The 21674-nt window shown below is 41.8% G+C and overlaps 1 pseudogene; it reads right to left on the bottom strand.

Annotated features, from left to right (window-relative positions):
• Nucleotides 1-14808: 14808 nt before the first annotated feature.
• Nucleotides 14809-17682, bottom strand: LOC133763952 (protein phosphatase 1H-like; annotated as a pseudogene).
• Between the last annotated feature and the right edge of the window lie 3992 nt (nt 17683-21674).

Raw genomic sequence — 21674 nt, 5'->3', positions numbered from 1 at the left:
GAAGATGGCCCAAGTACTTGGGCCCCTGCACCTACCTTGGAGACCCTGAAGAAGCTCCAGGCTCCTGGCTTTGGATCAGCTCAGCTCTGGCCATTGCAGCCATCTGGGAAGTGACCAGCGGATGGAAAACCTCTCTCTGTCTCTGTCTCTACCTCTCTCTTAACTCTGTCTTTCAAATAAATAAAATAAATCTTTAAAAAAAAAGTTTATGTTGACAAGTAATTGCAAGTGGCTCTAGGAGTTGGCAGCAAGAATCCTGAGGATTTGGACTTGGTGTGAGGTTGCACAGCAGTACCTGGAGTGAGCAGAACCAATGCAACCCCAGAAGCCAAGAGGTGGATGTGGCGCAGCAGGAACAGTCTGGCCACAGTGCCATTCTCCTGTTCCATAAGATTGTTGCATAACACTATTGGAGCCTGCTGTAACCACACAAATAGTTCTCAATGGCCCTATTGGTTTTCATCATTGCAGATGAATTTCCTGAGGGGGGAGCAAGAACTGTGTAGCTCAGATTAACGCATATGGCTTCTGGCTGCCAGGGTGTGTAGGGAGGGGTCTTCTCTCCCATATGGTTTCTGTATTGCCAGGGAATGTAGGGAGGGGTCATCTCTCCCATATGGTTTCTGTAAGGGAAATTGGACACTGAAGCCCACTAATGTAATACTGAGTGGAGGATCCCCTCCAAAAGACACATGAACATACAACTGTGTTTTCACAAATATAGGAAGAAAAGACATTTTAATCTCTGTTTAGTGGTTTATTTACATAATGCCAGCTGTGGCATTTGGGGATAGTGCTCTTCTTCACTGCATATGATTAGATCAATGCCAAGTATTCAGATCATTTTCTACCAACTTGTTTCAGTTTTGCTTTTATATTTTTTGAGATGTTATTTATTTTTATCAGAACGTGAGTATTGGTTGGCAAAGTAGAAATGTGCAGTCAACAGAGGCTCAGCTCCAGAATCATAAAAAAAATGTAGAAATTTGAATTTGGACTGAGAGGGAAATTAAACTCACATCAATCAAGGAAAACAAACTTTATTAGTGCAATTTGACAATGCTTATCAAATTTACAAGCATACGTACCATACTCTTGAATTTGATGGCTATACTCTAGGAACTTACACATATGCCTAATGATTTATGCTCCTCACTGATGCATTTATTTTTGGTAATAACAAAAATGCTGGGATTAATTTAGTGATCCATCAAAGAATTGATTAAATGCATTTTTCAAAATTTGTATGAAATATGCTATGAAGGTATACAAACAATGAAAATGGATACTAAATAATCTCCAAAATGAATTGTTAAGTTGTAAACTCTTCTCATACTACTGTTCATTCTAGGATGGTTGGTATTTACTCCACCTGCACAGATGTACCTGGGATCTCTCCTCATTGCTTTTTTGAATATACTCTTTCTTGCACCTTAAGTCTGGTTGTCTCCCAAAAAATGACAAAGTGACATGAAATGCAAGTCAGAAAAACAGTGCAAGACACATTCTACTATTTGCATAAAGTCAATGCCATAATGTATATGAATTTTATGACACGAAGCCGGCGCCACGGCTCAATAGGCTAATCCTCTGCCTGCGGCACCGGCACACCGGGTTCTAGTCCTGGTCGGGGCGCCGGATTCTGTCTCGGTTGCTCCTCTTCCAGTCCAGCTCTCTGCTATAGCCTGGGAGTGCAGTGGAGGATGGCCCAAGTCCTTGGGCCCTGCACCTGCATGGGAGACCAGGAGAAGCACCTGGCTCCTGCCTTCGGATCAGCAGTGCACTGGCCGCAGTGGCCATTGGAGGGTGAACCAACGGCAAAGGAATACCTTTCTCTCTGTCTCTCTCTCTTTCCCTGTCCACTCTGCCTGTCAAAAAATAAAAAATATGACATATGAAATACATTACTAATAGCACAGATAGTAACTGATCATCCTGGTTTCCTCTAGATAGGGCAACCAGGTGACTGTGGCACAGGGGTAAGGAAGATTTTTAATCCTAGCCCTTTCTGTACCTTTTAAATTTTGAACCATGTGAATGCATTTTGGATCCAAAACAAATAATTAAAAAAACCTCCAGATATGAAGAAGCTGTGTTTTCTTCATACGAGATATTATTTATGTATTACAAAAAGGCAAGTATCTAAATTTAGGTAGAAGTGGTAGTAGTATGTGAGCCTCCAATTATTTCTTTCATTTTTTAACATAGTAACTCAATGCTTAAATGCCTTCCATTCCAGAGATCTGGCATTCCACATATCCTATGGAATAAACTTCCAGTCTTCCGGGATTCAGGATACACTGAGTGAAGGAGAGAATCTAGAGATATGACTACTTTAACAGACTTGCAAGTAGCGCTGCTACTTTCAGAGGGAAGCTTTGCAACCAAATTGCTGACATATAATAGATGAGGTGGTAGCATGTAGGCATTTGCTTTCATTATGTAACTTAGAATAAGGTTTCTGAAGGTTTGAAACTCAGTATCTGATCATTCCTCTGCTTTCCAGATTTCCAAATTTCTTCCAATTTTCCTTGCATCCACAGACATGTTGTCACCGTGGGTTAATGTGACTTACTGGTGTTCCAGACATTTTGTGATTTAGTTCTCATATTGGTGGCCTTTAGAAAGGAAGAGGGGTTCACTTCATGGGTCTAACCTGTCATCTCTAACAAGAAGTCCTCAAGCTAAATTTCTAAGGTGATTGTGCTGGCCACATTCTGAGATATTTCTCGCATGTTGTGAGTAAAAAAGAAGATAAATAAGTGAGTGATGTACCATGTTCATGGATTTGAAAAACCACTATTGTGAACATACCCATTTCTCTAAAATTGATCTATAGATTTAGTGCAACACAAATAAAGGGTTTTGTGAGAAATGTTGTCTAGTTTTGTGATAGACATTGAATCCATGCTTTAAAGATTCTGATAAGAAGTAACCTTTAAACTAGAAGTCTACACCCTACCACACTGTTAATAAAATTAGAAACAATTTTAGATGTATAATTTTTGTAAAATTTGCCTTTCATGTATCCTTTCACAGGAAACTGATATGGTGTTGACTCCATTAGAGTGAAGAAGGAAACTCTCACGACTTTAAGGATTCCAAAGAGATGTGACAGCAAAACATATTAAAGTAGGGTGTGTATGTCTGATGTAGCAGTTAACATGCTGCATGGTGAGGGGAGAGGGGAGAGGGAGATCTTCCATCTGCTGGTTCAGTCACCAAATGCTCCAAATATCCAGGGTTGGAAAAAGCTGAGGCTAGCAGTAAAGATCTCAGTCCAAGTCTCTCACATGGGTGCAGGGCCAAGTACTTGAGTCATCACCTGCTGCCTTCTAGTGTGCATATCAGTAGGAAGGTGGAGTAGGCGGGAGGAAGGGTAGGGTAGGAAGTATCATGATGTACCTATATATGTATATATGAAATAGGTGAAACCTGTATAACTAAATACAATAAAAAAACAAGAAGCAGAGTTAGTATTCAAACCCAAGCATTCTGATATGGGATATGTGCATCCCACACAGGGTCTTACCTGCTGTGCCAAATGCCCAACCCCAAAAAGGGTAAATTTTTGTATTATGTTCTTAATTATTCTACACATCTAAAACTCTAAAAAATAAAGTTTGTTTTAAAAAATGAAGAAGGGAACCAAGTAACAAGACATAGGCAACAGGAGACAAGATCCTTACTACAAGTAAGACATGGAAAGATCTCCAAAAATATGATGCAGAGTGATCTCAATTAACTTATGAAATTATGACAAGGTAAAAATCAGTGCTAGGAAGGAATCATAAGAAAATGTTGAGTGCAATTTGGTGCACTTTTAACTTGAGGCACATAAATAGACATAAAATAGAAGTGTGCAGGAGGCACACAGAGAGAGGTGTATGCTATACACAAAGTGAATGTAAATGAGAAGGAGGAAGAGAGCACACACTTCCCAGACTTCCTATATTCCAGGCAGTGTTTTAATACCTTCCATGTATGAAGTAAACTGTCACAGTTACAAGTCTTATTTTACAAGGGGAAAATAAGTTACAATTTGTATAGAATATCATAGTTAGGAAGTGGAGAAACTCTATATTTAAAATCTGACAGTCTGACTTGAGGGCACATTCTCTTAACCTCATCACTATAATATCCTTTATGGAGGTCAAATTTACAAGCATGTACATTGTTAAAGCTAAAATTTATGATTTTCCTGGCACATCTCAGAGGCATGCAGGAAAATACTAGAAATGGCGAATGATTGTTCCAGACCTTCCTTCTGTAGAACTGTGCATAGATTCTTGGAGATAATGTATGAAGCAGGGAAGGCTGTCCATGCAAACAAGGAGGAGTGCCTGAGTCGTTTTTGTTTTACTAATTTCCTTTAAATTCCACAAGTAAAGATTGTGTCATCAGCACCCTTTGGTAGACAATGAACCAGCAAAAATCCCTAACCCTGATATGAATCAAGCAGGCTGATTTTACAGGTTAACTACATGGTTTTGATCAATGTGGAAATAATTATCAATTTTTTAAAAGTTTGCTTTGCTTTTTAGTGTTCATTTTCTTTTAAATTATCAACTTTATTATTAAAATTACAATTCATATAAAATGATTAAACATTCAAGTTTAGTGTTAAAATGTTATCTCTACCGAGAGTGGGGAGGAGAAAGGTCTCCTGTTTCTCAGCCTGGGACAGAAATACATATAAAATCTCCTAAATGTAGATTGGCAATCTCCAGCGGGATTCTGCCCCATGACACACCAGCCTCTGATCCACATTCTTTCTTGGAAACTATCTTGCATCTTTCTGAACACATGTTCTTTTCAGAGATGGTCCCAGGTACCTGGCTATTCACTAGATGTTAACCTAAGGTGCTAGTTAGGTAAAAGACTAGGCTCAAATTCAATAAAAAATCTAAAGAGACATACTTAATAAATAACAATCTTATCCATGGAAATTTGTTTCAACTGTAACTGGACATTGGGTTTAAAGAAGTATCTTTCTTATGAATGTAGGAAAAGCACTGTCTTTATAAATATTGCTTTATGGGGCCAGCGCCAAGGCTCACTTGGTTAATCCTCCACTTGAGGCACTGGCGTCCCATATGAGTGCCGGGTTCTAGTCCCAGTTGCTCCTCTTCCAGTCCAGCTCTCTGCTGTGGCCCGGGAGGGCAGTGGAGGATGGCCCAATTGTTTGGATCCCTGCAAACACGTGGAAGACCAGGAAAATGTGCCAGGCTCCTGGCTTCAGATCAGCACAGCTCCACGTGGGGGCCATTTGGGAAGTGAACCAAAGGAGGGAAGACCTTTCTCTCTGTCTCTCTCTCTCTCACTGTCTATAACTCTACATGAAAAATAAAAAAAAAAAATTATTGCTTTATAACTTGCCAAACTAGCTTTTAAACTTGGTTTAACAGCTTTCTAATGAAATCAGTGGGTAATCAGTGCTTGTTATAGCCCTGCCTAAAGTGGATTGTGCCATCTCTGATTTAATGTCACTGATTTATAACTAGAGTTTTATAAAAGGAGTGAAATTCCATATAAATTTAATTTTGGCCTTATTTCAGATAAAGGTAAAATAACTCATATAGGTATAATTGCTCAATTTAAGTTGGGTAAAGGTAAATGAGATAAATATGTCTAAAATGTAAACTATAGTACTCTTAACAACTTATATTCTATAGAAAAACTGGGTTTGTTAAAAGATATGTTTTCATAAACTGTCTATGAAAAATATTTCAACAATGCTTAAAAGTAACTAAGGCTGAAATATGATGTGTTATCTTATTTAAAAAATATTGTCTTAATTTGGAGATTTTAAAATGTTACTTAAAATATAAATCAGAAAATCAACAGATTAAAAATGGTCACAAGTATAAAAATGTGTTCTTGGTAAGGAAGGTTAAAAAAAGAGATTTTTTTTTAAATGAAGAAAGGACATGATTTGTAATAATTAGTTTAACCTGATGATTATTTTACCCTAGTCTGGAATAAAAAAAATAGACAGCTGTAAGTAAGTCTCAGAAGGTGTGTGGAACTCACAGAAGAAAGGTTAAAAGGAGATAGAGATTTTTTTCTTTTTTGTAGTTTTCACTCTTTTTTTAAATTTTTTTTAACTTTTATTTAATGAATATAAATTTCCAAAGTACAGCTTATGGATTACAATGGCTTCCCCCTCCCATAACTTCCCTCCCACCCGCAAACCTCCCCTTTCCCACTCCCTCTCCCCTTCCATTCACATCAAGATTCATTTTCAATTCTCTTTATATACAGAAGATCAGTTTAGTATATATTAAGTAAACAACAAAGAAACAATACTCTAATCAACTAGAATGACCTAATTTGAAAAAATTGCAGTAGAAAGTATTGACCTGGATGTAGGGCAATAGAAACTCTCAAGGCAGATGGGGATGTAAAATGGTGTAGACATTTGGAAAGAGAGTTTGGCAGTTTCTTATAAAGGTCAGTATACTATAAAGTACATGTCCCATAATTTCTTTATCCAGTCTACTGTTGATGGGCATTTGGGTTGGTTCCAGGTCTTAGCTATTGTGAATTGAGCTGCAATAAACATTAATGTGCAGATGGCTTTTTTATTAGCCAAATTAATTTCCTTTGGGTAAATTCCAAGGAGTGGATGGCTGGGTTGTATGGTAGGGTTATGTTCAGGTTTCTGAGGAATCTCCAGACTGAATTCCATAGTGGCTTAACCAGTTTGCATTCCCACCAACAGTGGGTTAGTGTCCCTTTTTCCCCACATCCTCTCCAGCATCTGTTGTTGGTAGATTTCTGATGTGAGCCATTCTCACCGGGGTGAGGTGAAACCACATTGTGGTTTTGATTTGCATTTCTCTGATTGCTAGTGATCTTGAACATTTTTTCATGTGTCTGTTGGCCATTTGGATTTCCTCTTTTGAAAAATGTCTATTGAGGTCCTTGACCCATCTCTTAAGTGGGTTGTTTGTTTTGATGTTGTGGAGTTTCTTGATTTCTTTGTAGATTCTGGTTATCAACCCTTTATCTGTAGTATAGTTTGCAAATATTTTTTCCCATTCTGTCGGTTGCCTATTCAGTTTCCTGACTGTTTCTTTTGAAGTACAGAAACTTCTCAATTTGATGCAATCCCAAATGTTAATTTTGGCTTTGACTGCCTATGCTTCTAGGGTCTTTTCCAAGAAATCTTTGCCTGTACCTATATCTTGCAGGGTTTCTCCAATGCTCTCTAATAATTTGATAGTGTTGGGTCATAGATTTAAGTCTTTAATCCATGTTGAGTGAATTTTTGTGTAACGTGAAAGGTATGGGTCTTGCTTCATGCTTCTGCATGTGGAAATTCAATTTTCCCAGCACCACTTATTGAATAGACTGTCCTTACTCCAGGGATTGGTTTTGGATCTTTGATCAAATATAAGTTGGCTGTGGATGTTTGGATTGATTTCTGGTGTTTCTATTCTGTTCCATTGGTCTATCCATCTGTTTCTGTACCAGTACCATGCTGTTTTGACAACAACTGCCCTGTAGTATGTCCTGAAATCTGGTATTATGATGCCTCTGGCTTGTCCTGACTGTTGATGTACAATGTAATACTTTATCCATTTCAGTATTTTTTTTTTGTTCTAGTACTGGTGGTTGAACTCTGTAATTAACACACAATTATTCTTAGGTGTTTAAATGTTAACTGAAAAGTGATCCCTGTTAATTATAAGAGTGGGAAAAAGAGAGGGAGGAGATGTACAATTCGGGACATGCTCAATCAGACTTGCCCCAAATGGTAGAGTTAGAAACGTACCAGGGGATTCCAATACAATCCCATCAAGGTGGCATGTACCAATGCCATCTCACTAGTCCAAGTGATCATCTTCAGTTCACAATTGATCACACTGATAGGTCTAAGAGTCAAAGGGATCACACAAACAAGACTAGTGTCTGCTAATACTAACTGATAGAATCAATAAGAGAGAATGATCCAACATGGAAAGCGGGAGACACAGCAGACCCATAGAATAGCAGATGTCCTAAATAGCACTCTGGCCTCCAAATCAGCCCTTAAGGCATTCGGATATGGCTCAAGAGCCCATGAGAGTATTTTAGGCATGGAAAGCCAAGACACTCTGGAAAAAAAAAAAAGGGGGGGGGACCTAAATGAAAGATCTCTGTGAGTAAGATCCCAGTTTAAAGAACAGGGCCATCAAAGAAGGAGGTTCCTTTCTTTGAAGGGAGGAGAGAACTTACACTTTACCTATGACCCTGTTGGAATAAGATCAAACTCAGCAAACTCAAAAGGCTTCCATAGCCTTGGCAACTCATGACTAGAGCCTAGGGAGATTACTGCCACCATAAACAAGAGTGTCAAATTGTTAAGTCAACAACAGGAGTCACTGTGTACTTTCGTTTCATGTGGGATCTGTCCTTAATGTGTTGTCCAATGTGAAGTAATGCTATAACTAGTACTAAAACAGTATTTTTACACTCTGTGTTTCTGTGTGGGTGCAAACTGATGAAATCCTTAGTTAGTATATACTGAATTGATCTTCTGTATATAAAGATAATTGAAAATGAAAAAAAAACAACTTGGTTTTATATTGGAAATTGTGGAAATTGCATAGAAAATTAATCAATTTTTTAAAAATATCATGTAGGATCTCTGTCCTTAATGTGTTGTACACAGTGATTTAATGCTATAATTAGTACTGAAACAGTTTTTTTCACTTTGTGTTACTTTGTGGGGCACACTGTTGAAATCTTTACTTAATATATACTAAACTGATCTTCTGTATAGAAAGAGAATTGAAAATGAATCTTGATGTGAATGGAAGGGGAGAGGGAGCAGGAAAGGGGAGGGTTGTGGGTGGGAGGAAAGTTTGGGGTGGGGAAGCCATTGTAATCCATAAGCTGTACATTGGAAATTTATATTCATTAAATAAAAGTTAAAAAAAAGGTCAGTATAACCTTATGATAAAAGTCCTACTAGATGTTTAGAAAATTGATTTGAAAATATGCTTCCAAATAGAATACCTGCATGTGAATGTTTAGAGATGCTTTTTTGCTGTTTCACTTAAACTTGAAACGGTCAAGATATTCTTCAAAAGTTTGAGGAATAAGTAAACCATGGTACATCCACACAAAGGAATAAAAAGAAATGGTATATAGATGCCACGAAAAACATGGTAGAGCCTTAAGTGCATTTTGCTAAGTGAAAAAGCTGTTATAACACTCTGGCCTCAGAATCAGCCCTTAAGGCTTTCGGATCTGGCTGAAGAGCCCATGAGAGCATTGTAGGCATGGAAAGCCAAGATACCATGGAAAAGAAAAAAAGAAGAAGACCTAAATGAAAGATCTCTGTGAGTGAGATCCCAGTGGAAAGAACGGGGCCATCAAAGAAGGAGGTACCTTTCTCTGAAGGGAGGAGAGAACTTCCACTTTGACTGTGACCCTATCGGAATAAGATCAAAGTCAGCGAACCCTAAAGGCTTCCATAGCCCTGGCAACTCATGACTAGAGCCTAGGGAGATTACTGACACCATGAACAGGAGTGTCAAATTGTTAAGTCAGCAACAGGAGTCACTGTGTACTTACATCCCATGTGGGATCTGTCCTTAATGTGTTGTCTAATGTGCAGTGATGCTATAACTAGTACTGAAACAGTATTTTTACACTTTGTGTTTCTGCGTGGGTACAAACTGATGAGATCTTTACTAATTATATACTGAATCGATCTCCTGTATATAAAGATAATTGGAAATGAAAAAAAAAAAACCTGGTGTTAAATTGGAAATGGCATAGAAAATTAATTAATTTTTAAAAAATATTATGTAGGATCTCTGCCTTTAATGTGCTGTACACTCTCATTTAATGCTATAACTAGTACTCCAACAGTATTTTTTTTTTCACTTTGTGTTGCTATATGGGGGCAAACTGTTGAAATCGTTACCTAATTTATACTAAACTGATCTTTTGTATATAAAGAGAATTGAAAATGAATCATGATGTGATTGGAAGGGGAGAGGGAGCGGGAAAGGGGAGGGTTGTGGGTGGGAGGGAAGTTTTGGGAGGGGGAAGCCATTGTAACCCATGAGCTGTACTTTGGAAATTTATATTCATTAAATAAAAGTTAAAAAAAAAAGAAAAAGAAAAAGCTGTTATAAATATAAGACCAGATACCAACTTATTCCAGTTATATGACATTCATACAAAAGCAAAACTATAGGAACAGTAATGATGTAAATCTTTAAGGTTTTGGAAAATGCAGAAAGAGATATAGAGAAGAAACACAAGGAATTTTTAGTTCAGTGAAATTATTCTGAATGATAATGTAATGGAAAATATATGATAATGGCATATTTCAAAACCTATGGAATTTTATAGCACAAAGAATAAATCATAATATATGCAAATTAAAAATTATTTATGAGGTCAATATATCTTAGAAAGTTATTTAGATTGTGAAAAGAATCTAAGTAAGAAATGCATGAAACAATTTGATGGAAGGGCATGAGAGAACTGCTGACCTAAGTAACTTTGGAAATGAATGAAATATTTAATATTAGAGGCAAATTAACTGTACATTAATGTTATATTCTAGTTATTGAAATCTGTTCCCATGGTATAGGTTAACAATTCTGATACTGCCATATGTGTACCCTCTGGTTGAATGATTAAATAGATGGAAGAAGGTGGAATCTAGGTTTCTAATGTTGTAGTGGGAATGAATAGATGAGCAAGGAGAGGAGGCAAGAACATCTATGTAGCAATAGATTCCAGTTGAAGATATTAATAAAACTCATGCTTAAGTTAACATAGGTCCATATGGCAATATATATAAATATTCATAGAAAATGATTATGCATGAGTTCCCACAGACACATATTTCTCTTTTCTGTCAATTGAGAGAGCCTGAAAGAAATGACATGACAGTAGCAATGAACACACCTAACATTCAGGTTTTGGTTTCTAATACCATTGTCCAACAAAAATAATCCACTCTTCTTGGAGAAAGGTTAATTCTAAGAATGGAATAGAAGGTGAGATAAGTCTGTAGCATCTTGCAGTGTCAGCAAGTAATAAAATCATGTAAAAGTACAACACAGCAACACACACACACACATGCACACACACAGTGGGTGGTATGCCAAAGATGCACAGGAGCCAATTAAAAGAGTTTTCAGTGGCCAAGACTGGAAAAATCTTGAGTGCCAAAGTCAATAAAATAGTATTAGCTTATCATCCAGTGCATAATAAGGCCAACTCTGCCTGAATGGCTAAGATCTGAGGCTAAATTTGACTAGGAATCTCATTACCATTATATCATGACAGTGATAATAACTCTTTTCTAAGAATGATGAATATTTACAGAAGTAAGAAGGTGGGCACAGATGACTTCACAAAGCCTCATGGAGGTAAGGAAAGTTCCTAAGAATTAAACAAGACTCCAAAACCTCCAAAGCTGAACACTGGGGAAAATAACTAACTGAAATGTGCACTTTTTTAGGCTTTGTCAGTTGAGTACTTAGCCTAGCCTGATTTTCACCTCTTTCTTCCCCCTTGAAGAACAGCAGGTAGGTATGCACACCTTAGCAGAGCACCTCCTCTCTGAGGGCAGACACTGTCTATAACACTGACTTTAGGTGCTAGAATAACAAAGCTTTGGTGGTTGTCTAGCAAAACACTGTAGAGGGCAGATGGGCTGTCAACTCCCTCTCTTTAAGGAAGAGTTACCAAAGAGTTTGAAGAGCAGGGGCCAGGCCAGCAAGATTTAGAAGTGAGTGAGCCTTTCATTAAAGGAAATGGCCATGCCCCCTCCTCTAAGGCAACCATAAAAACTTGACTAGGAAATGAAAGGCCTTTTATTAAAGAAGGCTTCCTCTGAGGCTATCAGGGCAAGTGGATTTGGCTGTAAGTCAAGTACACAGATTTCAGAACCACATATAAAAGTGTTCTGTGTATGTTTGGGTGTATTGTCTTTGGACTTTCCCAGGAATGCTCCAAGGGCTGACACATTATGGGGACATGATTACTGTTCTGCGTTGGGGTGACTTGGGTGAAAAAGAAGGCCCAAATCTAGGAAGCTCAATTTACAGAGTAGTAGCAGTGCTGGGGAGATCTGCCATGGGCAGTGACAAACACTCCTCCCACCCCAACTTTTGATTTATCCATCTCATTTACAGTCTTCTTCCCATCTCCCAAACATCAACCACGCTCCAGCTTGCTACTAAAATCTTTTCACCCAAGGAGGCTTATGCAAAAAACTCACGGATACCTTTCTCAGTAACACCAGCAAGACCCAATGCTCAGGATTGAAGGATAATCTGCATCTGGGGTTTTCAGGGTTTTTCCTGAGATGCCTTGGCAGTAACTGCACTGGTGAATTCGGCAGAAGGTTGTTATTACACCTCTGAGTATATGATATCTACACCCAAATTCTGACTCCAGTAATTTGAGTAGAACTAAAGAAGCTCCAGGGAGGTCCAGAAAAGCAAAGGGATGAAAGGCAATAAGGCAGCAACTCAGGGTCCTCCATAGAAGACTCTCTCTCTCAGGTTTCCAATTTGCATGTGAGAGGGGAAACAGAAAATGGACCACACCGCTGTAGGATGGCTAGTATTTCGCAACATTATATTCCACCTGGGAAGCAAGTGGTTTACTATAAACTTCTCCCCACAGAGATGTTCAGAAACGTCTAAGACTGACCAAAGGAGGCAGGAAAGCTGGCAGATGAAGATGCCTCCTGGCCGGCGCCGCGGCTCACTAGGATAATCCTCCGCCTTGCGGCGCCGGCACACCGGGTTCTAGTCCCGGTCGGGGCACCGATCCTGTCCCGGTTGCCCCTCTTCCAGGCCAGCTCTCTGCTGTGGCCAGGGAATGCAGTGGAGGATGGCCCAAGTCCTTGGGCCCTGCACCCCATGGGAGACCAGGAGAAGCACCTGGCTCCTGCCATCGGAACAGCGCGGTGCGCCGGCCGCAGCGCGCTACCGCGGCGGCCATTGGAGGGTGAACCAACAGCAAAAGGAAGACCTTTCTCTCTGTCTCTCTCTCTCACTATCCACTCTGCCTGTCAAAAAAAAAAAAAAAGAAAAAAAAAAAAAGATGCCTCCTGGCAAAGTCAGAGTCCGGTGCTTCCCAGACAGCATTTTGGCAGACACCTGGTGGGGTGAATTCCTACGAGATTTCACCTGCCATTCGGGGCAGCGTTCCCACATGGTGGAGCAAATTCATTCCCTAGCAGGAAGCCTAGGCCTCTCCTGAGACAACAGTCACAACTCTAGGAATGTACTCCACTCTGGAAGAAGAGTTCCTTTCTTCTCCAGAAGGAATCCAAAAAAAAAAAAACAAAGAAAAAAAAAACAACAACATGAGAATCGGAATTGACTCCTAACCATTTTGGGGGAATCACACCAATGACTTTTTAAATACTGATTTGGAAGAGTATTCTAATCCCATGAAGTTGTCAAAGTGGTGGTAATACCCTAGTAGCTACAGAAAGAAGACTAGATAATTAGGTGTTATTCTACAAACTCCCCCAGTGCAGTGCTGGCACTGCACCAGTGAGAATATCATAAGTAGACCATGGTGGGAGTAGGAGTCTTGGTTCTTGGGTAGTTAGGACGCAAGTCTCTGGGAGAAAACAGGAGTACAGCATGAGTACAGCCAGTGAACCCAAGGCAAATTCTTGTTTATTAAAGTAGCATCCTGAGTGGCCCTTACACAAAGACGATGGAGAGAGCAGAGCTGATGCTCCACAGCAGGACTCTGATACTTAGCTTTCAGTGGGCTTGGGCACGGTCACGGCCCATGGAACTGGAGTCCAAACTGGTCCTCAAGTGAGGTAAGGTAAACCCACAGACACAAGGAACTTCTGAACTGCTCTTTCTCTATGAAACGTGGCCGTGTGTTTGTCCCCACAACACAGTGGGTGGGAGAGGGGTAACCACTGTAGACATGAACATCCAAGACTTTCACAGAAAAAACTCAGGCCATACCAGGGGACGGCTGATGACAACAGAGGGCTGCTGGTCCAAAGAAACAGTTTCCTTGAAACACAGTAATGTGATGAGAAACAACTGAGACCCCAGTGTCACATAACAAAGACATACTTGGTCATGCAGTGCTGCTCCAGACAGCTGCCTGGGTGTCATGGGCACGGGGATGTGGGGACAACCCAGCTTGGGTTGGAGTTTGACACAGAAATTCCTCAGCAAAGACTCGGAAAGCCCCAGTTCTGTTCCATGGAAAGGAAAAGAGAGATTCAAGGAATGTCAAAAAAGAACAAACCTCCCTACCTCACCCTACCATCACCAGAAATGAAGAGAGAAAGACGACGGGTGGGTGGGGCTGGCAGCAATCCCTGAAATAAATCTCAGGCTTATTAGGTGGGTGCTGACTGCTTTCCAAGGAATGACCCCTGCCCACCTACCTTTCTGATGCAGCACTTTAACCCATAGAAAAGTTGGCAGCCAGATAGGCCAAGGAACCTCCTGCCAGTTACGCCTGAAAATGGCTATTCCGGTTACTCTAAACAAAATAAATAGGATGCATATACCCAAATAGGCAATGGGCACGTTGGAGGCCTATAAAGAAACCAACAGAAATACAACCCTTAGGAACACCTCTGTGTTTTGCTGCTGAGTGTCCAGACCGGTTGCTAAAGAAGAAGTGGAAACCTAAGGATCATCGTGAAGCACAGCCAGAGGCTGGCAGCAAACTCCCCACCTGGGCTGGGGAGAGACTGCATCGCTTCAAACTCAGCTGGAGCTCAACCCAGTTCCACCCTGCCAAGAGCCATCCCAGAGTCCACTCCCCCTGTCCTCCCAACCCCCTGGGCTATTTTAATGACAGCTTGTTTCCATGTATTAAAGGGATGACGTATACAGAAATGTCGTCTCCTGAACCCAGTTGGTCATTAGATATTCGCCATCCTCTGTCTTTCAGGACACCTCGGGCACGCATCACCAGTCCTGAGCTGCCAGCGTGTACCTCTGGAGCTGAAGACAGGAACGGTTTTATGTAGATGTTGGAGTCATGAACCGTTAGGTCATGGTCACCGAGTCCCCTGGTCACTCCAATAGTTGCCATCACCCGGGCCTTCTTGCCTTCTCCATAGATAAGGGGAAACTTCAAGTCATCATCCTCAATGGTTTTGTATGCTCAGCCTGTCATATTAAAGTCCCTGTAGAGCATCTTCTTTCCAAGTTCTTTTCTCTGTACTCTCCTTGGAAACTCCAAATGTGTGAACTCATTTCCCAGCAAGTGAGGCTGCATGAATGCCAGGTACTGAAGTCGCTGGCGCTCAGTCTCGGGGGTGAATTCCGAACACATGGGGATGATTTTCCCATTTCTAATGATTATGGCCCTGCTGTCCCCAGCATTTGCCACATACAGCTTTCCCTGGAGGCAAAGCCACCAGAGATGTTGTAGCAGCTTCTCTCTCGTTCTATTTGTAGGTCCATCTCCCTGAAGGCACTTTCCAGAGCCCTGATGACCAGGCACTCATGCGAGATCTTTTTTTTTTTTCGTGAAGAAGCCCGTGGGCAGAGCCCTGGGGGAGCCTGGGGTGCCCACGCCTCTGCGCAGGGAGGCGACGCCGGTCAGAGTCTGGCTGGGGGCTGGCGCCCTCTCCCCTCTCAGGCTCCTCTCCCAGGCACTTCGGGGCCAGGACGTCGGAATTCTTGAGGATCTCCAGGAGTCCTGCAGCTGCTCCGCCGTGTGGTGTTGCAGCAGGCGCGACACCACCACTGAGGCCGTCGAACAGTGACCAGTCGAACAGTGACCAGTAGTGGCAGGACACCCGGGGATTCCGAGTTCTCCGTTAGCTGCAGCCCTTCCCCTTTGGGAAGAGAGGACCGCCTCTTGGAGTGCCTGTTTGGTGTTGAGGTCACGGCCCTGCTTTCTTCTTCAAGGTGAGCACTTCCCAGCTGGCTTGGTCTTCGTGGTGTGTGCTCTTCCCGGCACTGAGGACCTCTCCACTGCGTAGCCGGTGGCCCAGGGCTGCCGCCGGGTCTCCTTGAGGACGAGGATGGGGCGGGCGATGTGGTCGGCGCTGCACTCCACCTGGTCCAGAGACAGCCCCAGGAACTCCAGCGCCCGCAGGGGAAGTGCAGGGGCAGGTCCGAGCCTCCGCCGCCGCTGCCATGCTGGGAGCCGGAGCTGCCAGCCATGATGCCGCCCATGAAATTGGCCATGGCAGAATTCACTCGAGGGAGCGTATTACTCCGGCGCCCAGCAGCAGCGGTGCAAGCAGGGGGCGGCGGCGGCCGGGCGAGGTGCAGCGCGGGGCATGCAGGCTGCGGTGGGCTCCTGGCTCTGGGGCCGGTGGGGCGCTGGGGCACGCAGCACCCGGAGCTTAGTGCTGCTGCAGGGGGCTGAGGGCCGGCCTCCCCTGCGCCGCGCTGCCGCCGCCTCCCCAGTGTTTATATTTTCTTCACGTCAACTTTTTGCTCTTGCAATATCTGTATAACTAATTCTCTGTATTAATATTCTTGGTAGGAAACATGAATTCTATGGTTTTTGGCCTGGGCATTTTATGATAAAGAAATCACATTTGATGCAGTTTTGATGGACTGTCTTGTCCATGTCACATTATGTAATCCTGTCCACTCAACACATGCTGCATCCTACTGACATTGATTAAAAATAGTCAATCGCCTGTAGTCTTTTCTGACAAAATTAGATTTAAAAGGACTTTCTTTCTCTCTCTGGAGTTATTCTTCAGTCTAGGAATTCTGGTGATTGCCTTTTCACTACATAAGAAAGCGCACACGAGATTATAATTCAGTAGAACCAAGAGAAGAAAACATGGGAAGGACCGGTGCTAAGGTTCTGCGGGTAAAGCCGCCACCTGCAGTGATGGCATCCCATATAGGCGCTGGTTTGTGTCCCGGCTACTCCACTTCTGATCCAGCTCTCTGCTATGTCCTGGGAAAGCAGTAGAAGATGGCCCAAGTTCTAAGGCCCCCGCACCCATGTGGGAGACCTGGAAGAAGCTCCTGACTCCTGGCTCCAGATCGGTGCAGCTCTGGGAGTTGCATCCAATTGGGGGGTGATCCAGTCTATGGAAGACCACTCTCTCTCTGCCTCTCCTTCTCTCTCTGTGTAACTCTTTCAAATAAATAAATTAATTTGAAAAAAAAAAAAAAAGAGAGAGAGAACGTGGGATGCGAAACACTCCCCATGATGTGACTTGACCCCCCCCCCCACACACACACACACACACAGCATGCGGAAAGGGATTTCCATCACAGAGTTACCAGGTCATGTACTTTCATGCTGTTGGATGCTTTCTCTAAAGAGCTTTGCTTCTTTAATTTTGCCACTTAATGGAAAGTGGTTTGAGCATACCTTGTGTAAAACAATGTTAGAGAACATTCTGTGTTGTCTAACATAGTCTGCTTAGGGTAGAGGCCAAAGAAAGTAAATTGAGATTCATATGAACCACGTATAAAACTTACCCCACCGGTTGCTATTTTGACCTTGCAATAATTAGTTAATCTTCTCCTGGCTGTCGGTTTCTTATGTTTGAGACAGGGATGCCTGGTTCTCAGGGTGATTGTAAGTGTAGGATGAAGATGCTATGTAAACAAATTCTACACTGTTACTGACAGACAAGAACTAATAGAAGGTCAAGTTTTCATTAGCATGGTTGTCAGTTGTCTCTGAGTTTAGGCTAGGAACCCTAGATACAGCAAGGTCCGACCTCATTCTGATTGTATTCACAGAATAAATGCTGAATAATAATTTTATTGGATGCAACAAATCCATCAAAATTTTAAACTAATGAAGAGATTCTGGGGTTTGAGGCCTCATGAAGAGCAGAATAGAGCTCTTGAAGCTGTGAGAGCTTTATGCAAAAGTCTTCACGCTCCTGTGGGCTCAGTCTCCTCTCAGATTAAAGACAAGGCTTGGTGTAAACACGTTGTGTCTGTTCCTCCTGAGAATCACCATCAGGACAAATGGGGATTTGAAAATGGCATTAACTCACTTGAACAAAACAAACCAACCAACCTCCAGGAGAATCATAAAACCACAAACTTCTGGAAGTTAGGAAGTAAACAAATGAGCAGCATTGGATTTGCCATTTTCATGACATCTGGGATGACAATAGAACTGGAGAAACCCAAGAAAACATGTGACTTACACCACATAATTTCTCACGTGCTGATAGTTGTAGGGCACCAGGAATCTTTGGAAGAAGTACAGTTGGGATAGAGTGAATCAAATATTTAAAAAGTCTTTGAGAGAAGTGATCACATCTTCAGAGAGTCTCTTCCTCTTCATGTGGTCAGAGGTCTACCTCTACCTATACCCAGTAAAACACTAGAGGACCATCTGTTAGAGAAAGAGAAGCAATGTCTCTACATTAGAAGCCTGTGTGCATGTTTGAGGGAGAGTAGGCCATAATGAAAACGGGACAATAAAGTAGAAATTCTACCTCGTGAATGTCAACACCATTAGCCTTTTCCCCTCCATTTAAGTTACAGATTCTTGAAAGCCAGGATCATATCATTCAGGGAGATTGGAAGACTCTTCTCTGAGTAGTCAAACCAGTCCATAACAGCATTGCCACTAAGAGTTTCCTGTTTAAATGGGACACTCTACAATAACACCCACAGTTAAACGAAGACAAAGCGCTCACATGAAGCTGCGAATCAGTTTTTCAGAAGACTACTATTGCCTGCGCAGTGGCTCAACAGCCTAATCCTCCACCTTGCGGCGCCGGCACACCGGGTTCTAGTCCCGGTTGGGACACCGGATTCTGTCCCGGTTGCTCCTCTTCCAGGCCAGCTCTCTGCTGTGGCCTGGGAGTGCAGTGGAGGATGGCCCAAGTGCTTGGGCCCTGCACCCCATGGGAGACCAGGAGAAGCACCTGGCTCCTGCCTTTGGATCAGCGTGGTGCGACGGCCAGAGCGTGCTGGCCGCGCCAGCCATTGGAGGGTGAACAAACGGCAAAAGAAGACCTTTCTCATTGTCTCTCTCTCTTCACTGTCCACTCTGCCTGTCAAAAAATAAAAAAAATAAATAAATAAAAAATAAAAAAAGAAGACTACTCTTGAACGTTAATGCAAGTATACTAACAAAATTAAAGAATGTCTCAAATACAAAATATGTGACTTCAACAATAGCAACAATTTGAAGGAAAGAGTTAAAAAGAAAACATCCAAAAAACGCCGTGAAAGAAAATATACTCTTGAATACTACAAATGACAGCAAAGAGAGAATAAATTATCAAAGTCTCATTAGGGAAATTTGAGATTATAATTCAAATCATAAAGTAGACTTATGGAAATTAAGAGAGTGAATAATGGTGCAAAAGAGGAAAGCCTAGGATTTCAGCATCATGAAAAGTCCCAGAGAGAGAAAAAGAAAGCATGAAGAAAACATTGTAATTAATGTAATTTTAAAGAACAGTTCCATAACAGACTTGGGCTTCTGAAATGGAGTTACTTAATACTCATTAATATATAAATATAGGCATGTAAAATTCATCTTTGTTAATGTGAAGAAGGATGGAAACAGTATAAGATCTTAAAGGCTTCCAAATGGAGGGAAAATAACTCAATAGTTTTCACAAAAACATCACCATCAGAAAGGTTTCAGCTTTTCAGGTTTGATCAATGCCTTGAAGCTGTTACAGAGTAATGCCTTTTTTTATTAAAAGATTTATTTGAAAGGCAGAAATACATTAGGAAGCCTCTAATAAAACTCCCCAGCCTTAAGGCAGTCACTACTGATAGCAGAGACCCTTGCGCACAGCAGCCTGTCTCACATATATATTTCCCAGATTATAATCCACATTGTAGCAATAATCATCTTCCAGCTGGTCTGAAGGCCCACTGCTCCCTTGTGGTATATGGCAGCAGTAGTCAGACCCTACCAGACCTGCCTGCTCACTGTCCCTTGGCAGAATATTTTAGTAAATTTACAATGGCTCACTTCTCTGTGTTCTGCTCATCCAGTGAATTCTCAACAATTGTGACACTGAACTCAGTTTGTCACATCCTGTGACAGGACTCATCACATGACAGAGATAGAACATGATGAAAGAAGAAATCAAAATATCATAGTCAAACATAATTCATTAACATGTTATTGGGTCAAAAATTCCTGGAAACCTTATTTATGAAGATGAAATTGCATACACAGAGCTGAGTGTAGTGGGAGAAGGTTTTCATTAACAAAATAGGGGGAAGAAGCTTGAAAGGCATCAGGGAAACATACAGAACAGAGAAACAACCAAAATAGGAGCTATGGAAATGAAAATTATAGTACATGATGCATTAGCTGTATGGTGGGTTGTTTTTTTTTTTTTTTTTTTTTTTTTTTTTGACAGGCAGAGTGGACAGTGAGAGAGAGACAGAGAGAAAGGTCTTCCTTTTGCAGTTGGTTCACCCTCCAATGGCCGCCGCGGTTGGCGCGCTGCGACCGGCGCACCGCGCTGATCCGATGGCAGGAGCCAGGTGCTTCTCCTGGTCTCCCATGGGGTGCAGGGCCCAAGCACTTGGGCCATCCTCCACTGCACTCCCTGGCCACAGCAGAGAGCTGGGCTGGAAGAGGGGCAACCAGGACAGGATCGGTGCCCCGACCGGGACTAGAACCCGGTGTGCCGGCGCCGCAAGGCGGAGGATTAGCCTAGTGAGACGCGCGCCGGCCTATATGGTGTTTTAATATAGTCTTAATGACAGGAATCTTAATATAACTGAATGTATGATTACAGCCATACTTGTAGGAATTGAGAGTGGGGAGCAGGAAGAAATTGGGCGTGTGTATGCAGTGGTGGCAGTAGTGGTGGTGGTAGTGATGTTAGTATTTCAAATTCTCATCTTCCTTAGAAGTTCAAGTTAGAAAAAACTGTTAGAGGAATCCAAAACATGAGATGAAGAAACTACAAAAACAGAGTAAGTAGAAGAAAGTCCAGGCCTTTGAAGAAGATGAATTCTTTGGGATTTGGAGACTGGCTGAAGAGTATGAGTGAGAAGAAAGTGCTGAAAGACATTATGCATAGTGAAAAAAACTCAGCCTCACAGGTTACATATTGTGTCTGCTTACTATCCTGAAAATGACCAGAGAGAGGGAGAAGACGTTGGTGGATGTCAGAGGATATTGAAAAAGTGGTGGGGATAGGTATCCTACCAAGGGATTAGAAGGGAATTCATCTATGGTGGTAAAATAATTCTGCATCCTCATGGTAGCTACAGTTTCATGAATACGTACATGGGATTAAATTATATAGATCTACACACCCACTAACATACATGCAGATACATTAATGTTGAACTACTGAGCACTGAATAGGTCAGATGTTTAGTTAACATCACTGTTCAAATGTTAGTTTCTTAATTTCGCTATTGTTGCATTTCTGTATGTCACCATGGAAGGTAGCTTGGTGAAGAGTTCAAGAGAATCAATGTATTATTTTTGTAATTTCTTATTACAAATCAGTAATCACTTGAAAATAAAAAGCTAGGGGCTGGCATTGTGGCGTAGCAGGTTAAACCACCAGCATCACAAATGGGCGCTGGTTCACATTTTTGCTGCTCCACTTCCAGTCTAGTTCCCTGCTAATAGCCTGGGAAAAGCAGCAGAAGATGGCAGAGTGCTTGGGCCCTTGCACTCATGTGAGAGATCTGGAAGAAGCTCCTGGCTCCTGACTTTGGTCTGGCCCAGCCCTGGCTACTGGGACATTTGGATAGTGA

The sequence above is a fragment of the Lepus europaeus genome, chromosome 7, assembly GCF_033115175.1.
Source record: "Lepus europaeus isolate LE1 chromosome 7, mLepTim1.pri, whole genome shotgun sequence".
In the NCBI taxonomy this organism is placed as follows: Eukaryota; Metazoa; Chordata; class Mammalia; order Lagomorpha; family Leporidae; genus Lepus; species Lepus europaeus.
Note: the sequence above shows the minus strand (reverse complement) of the source record. Positions and strands in the feature narration are given on the sequence as shown.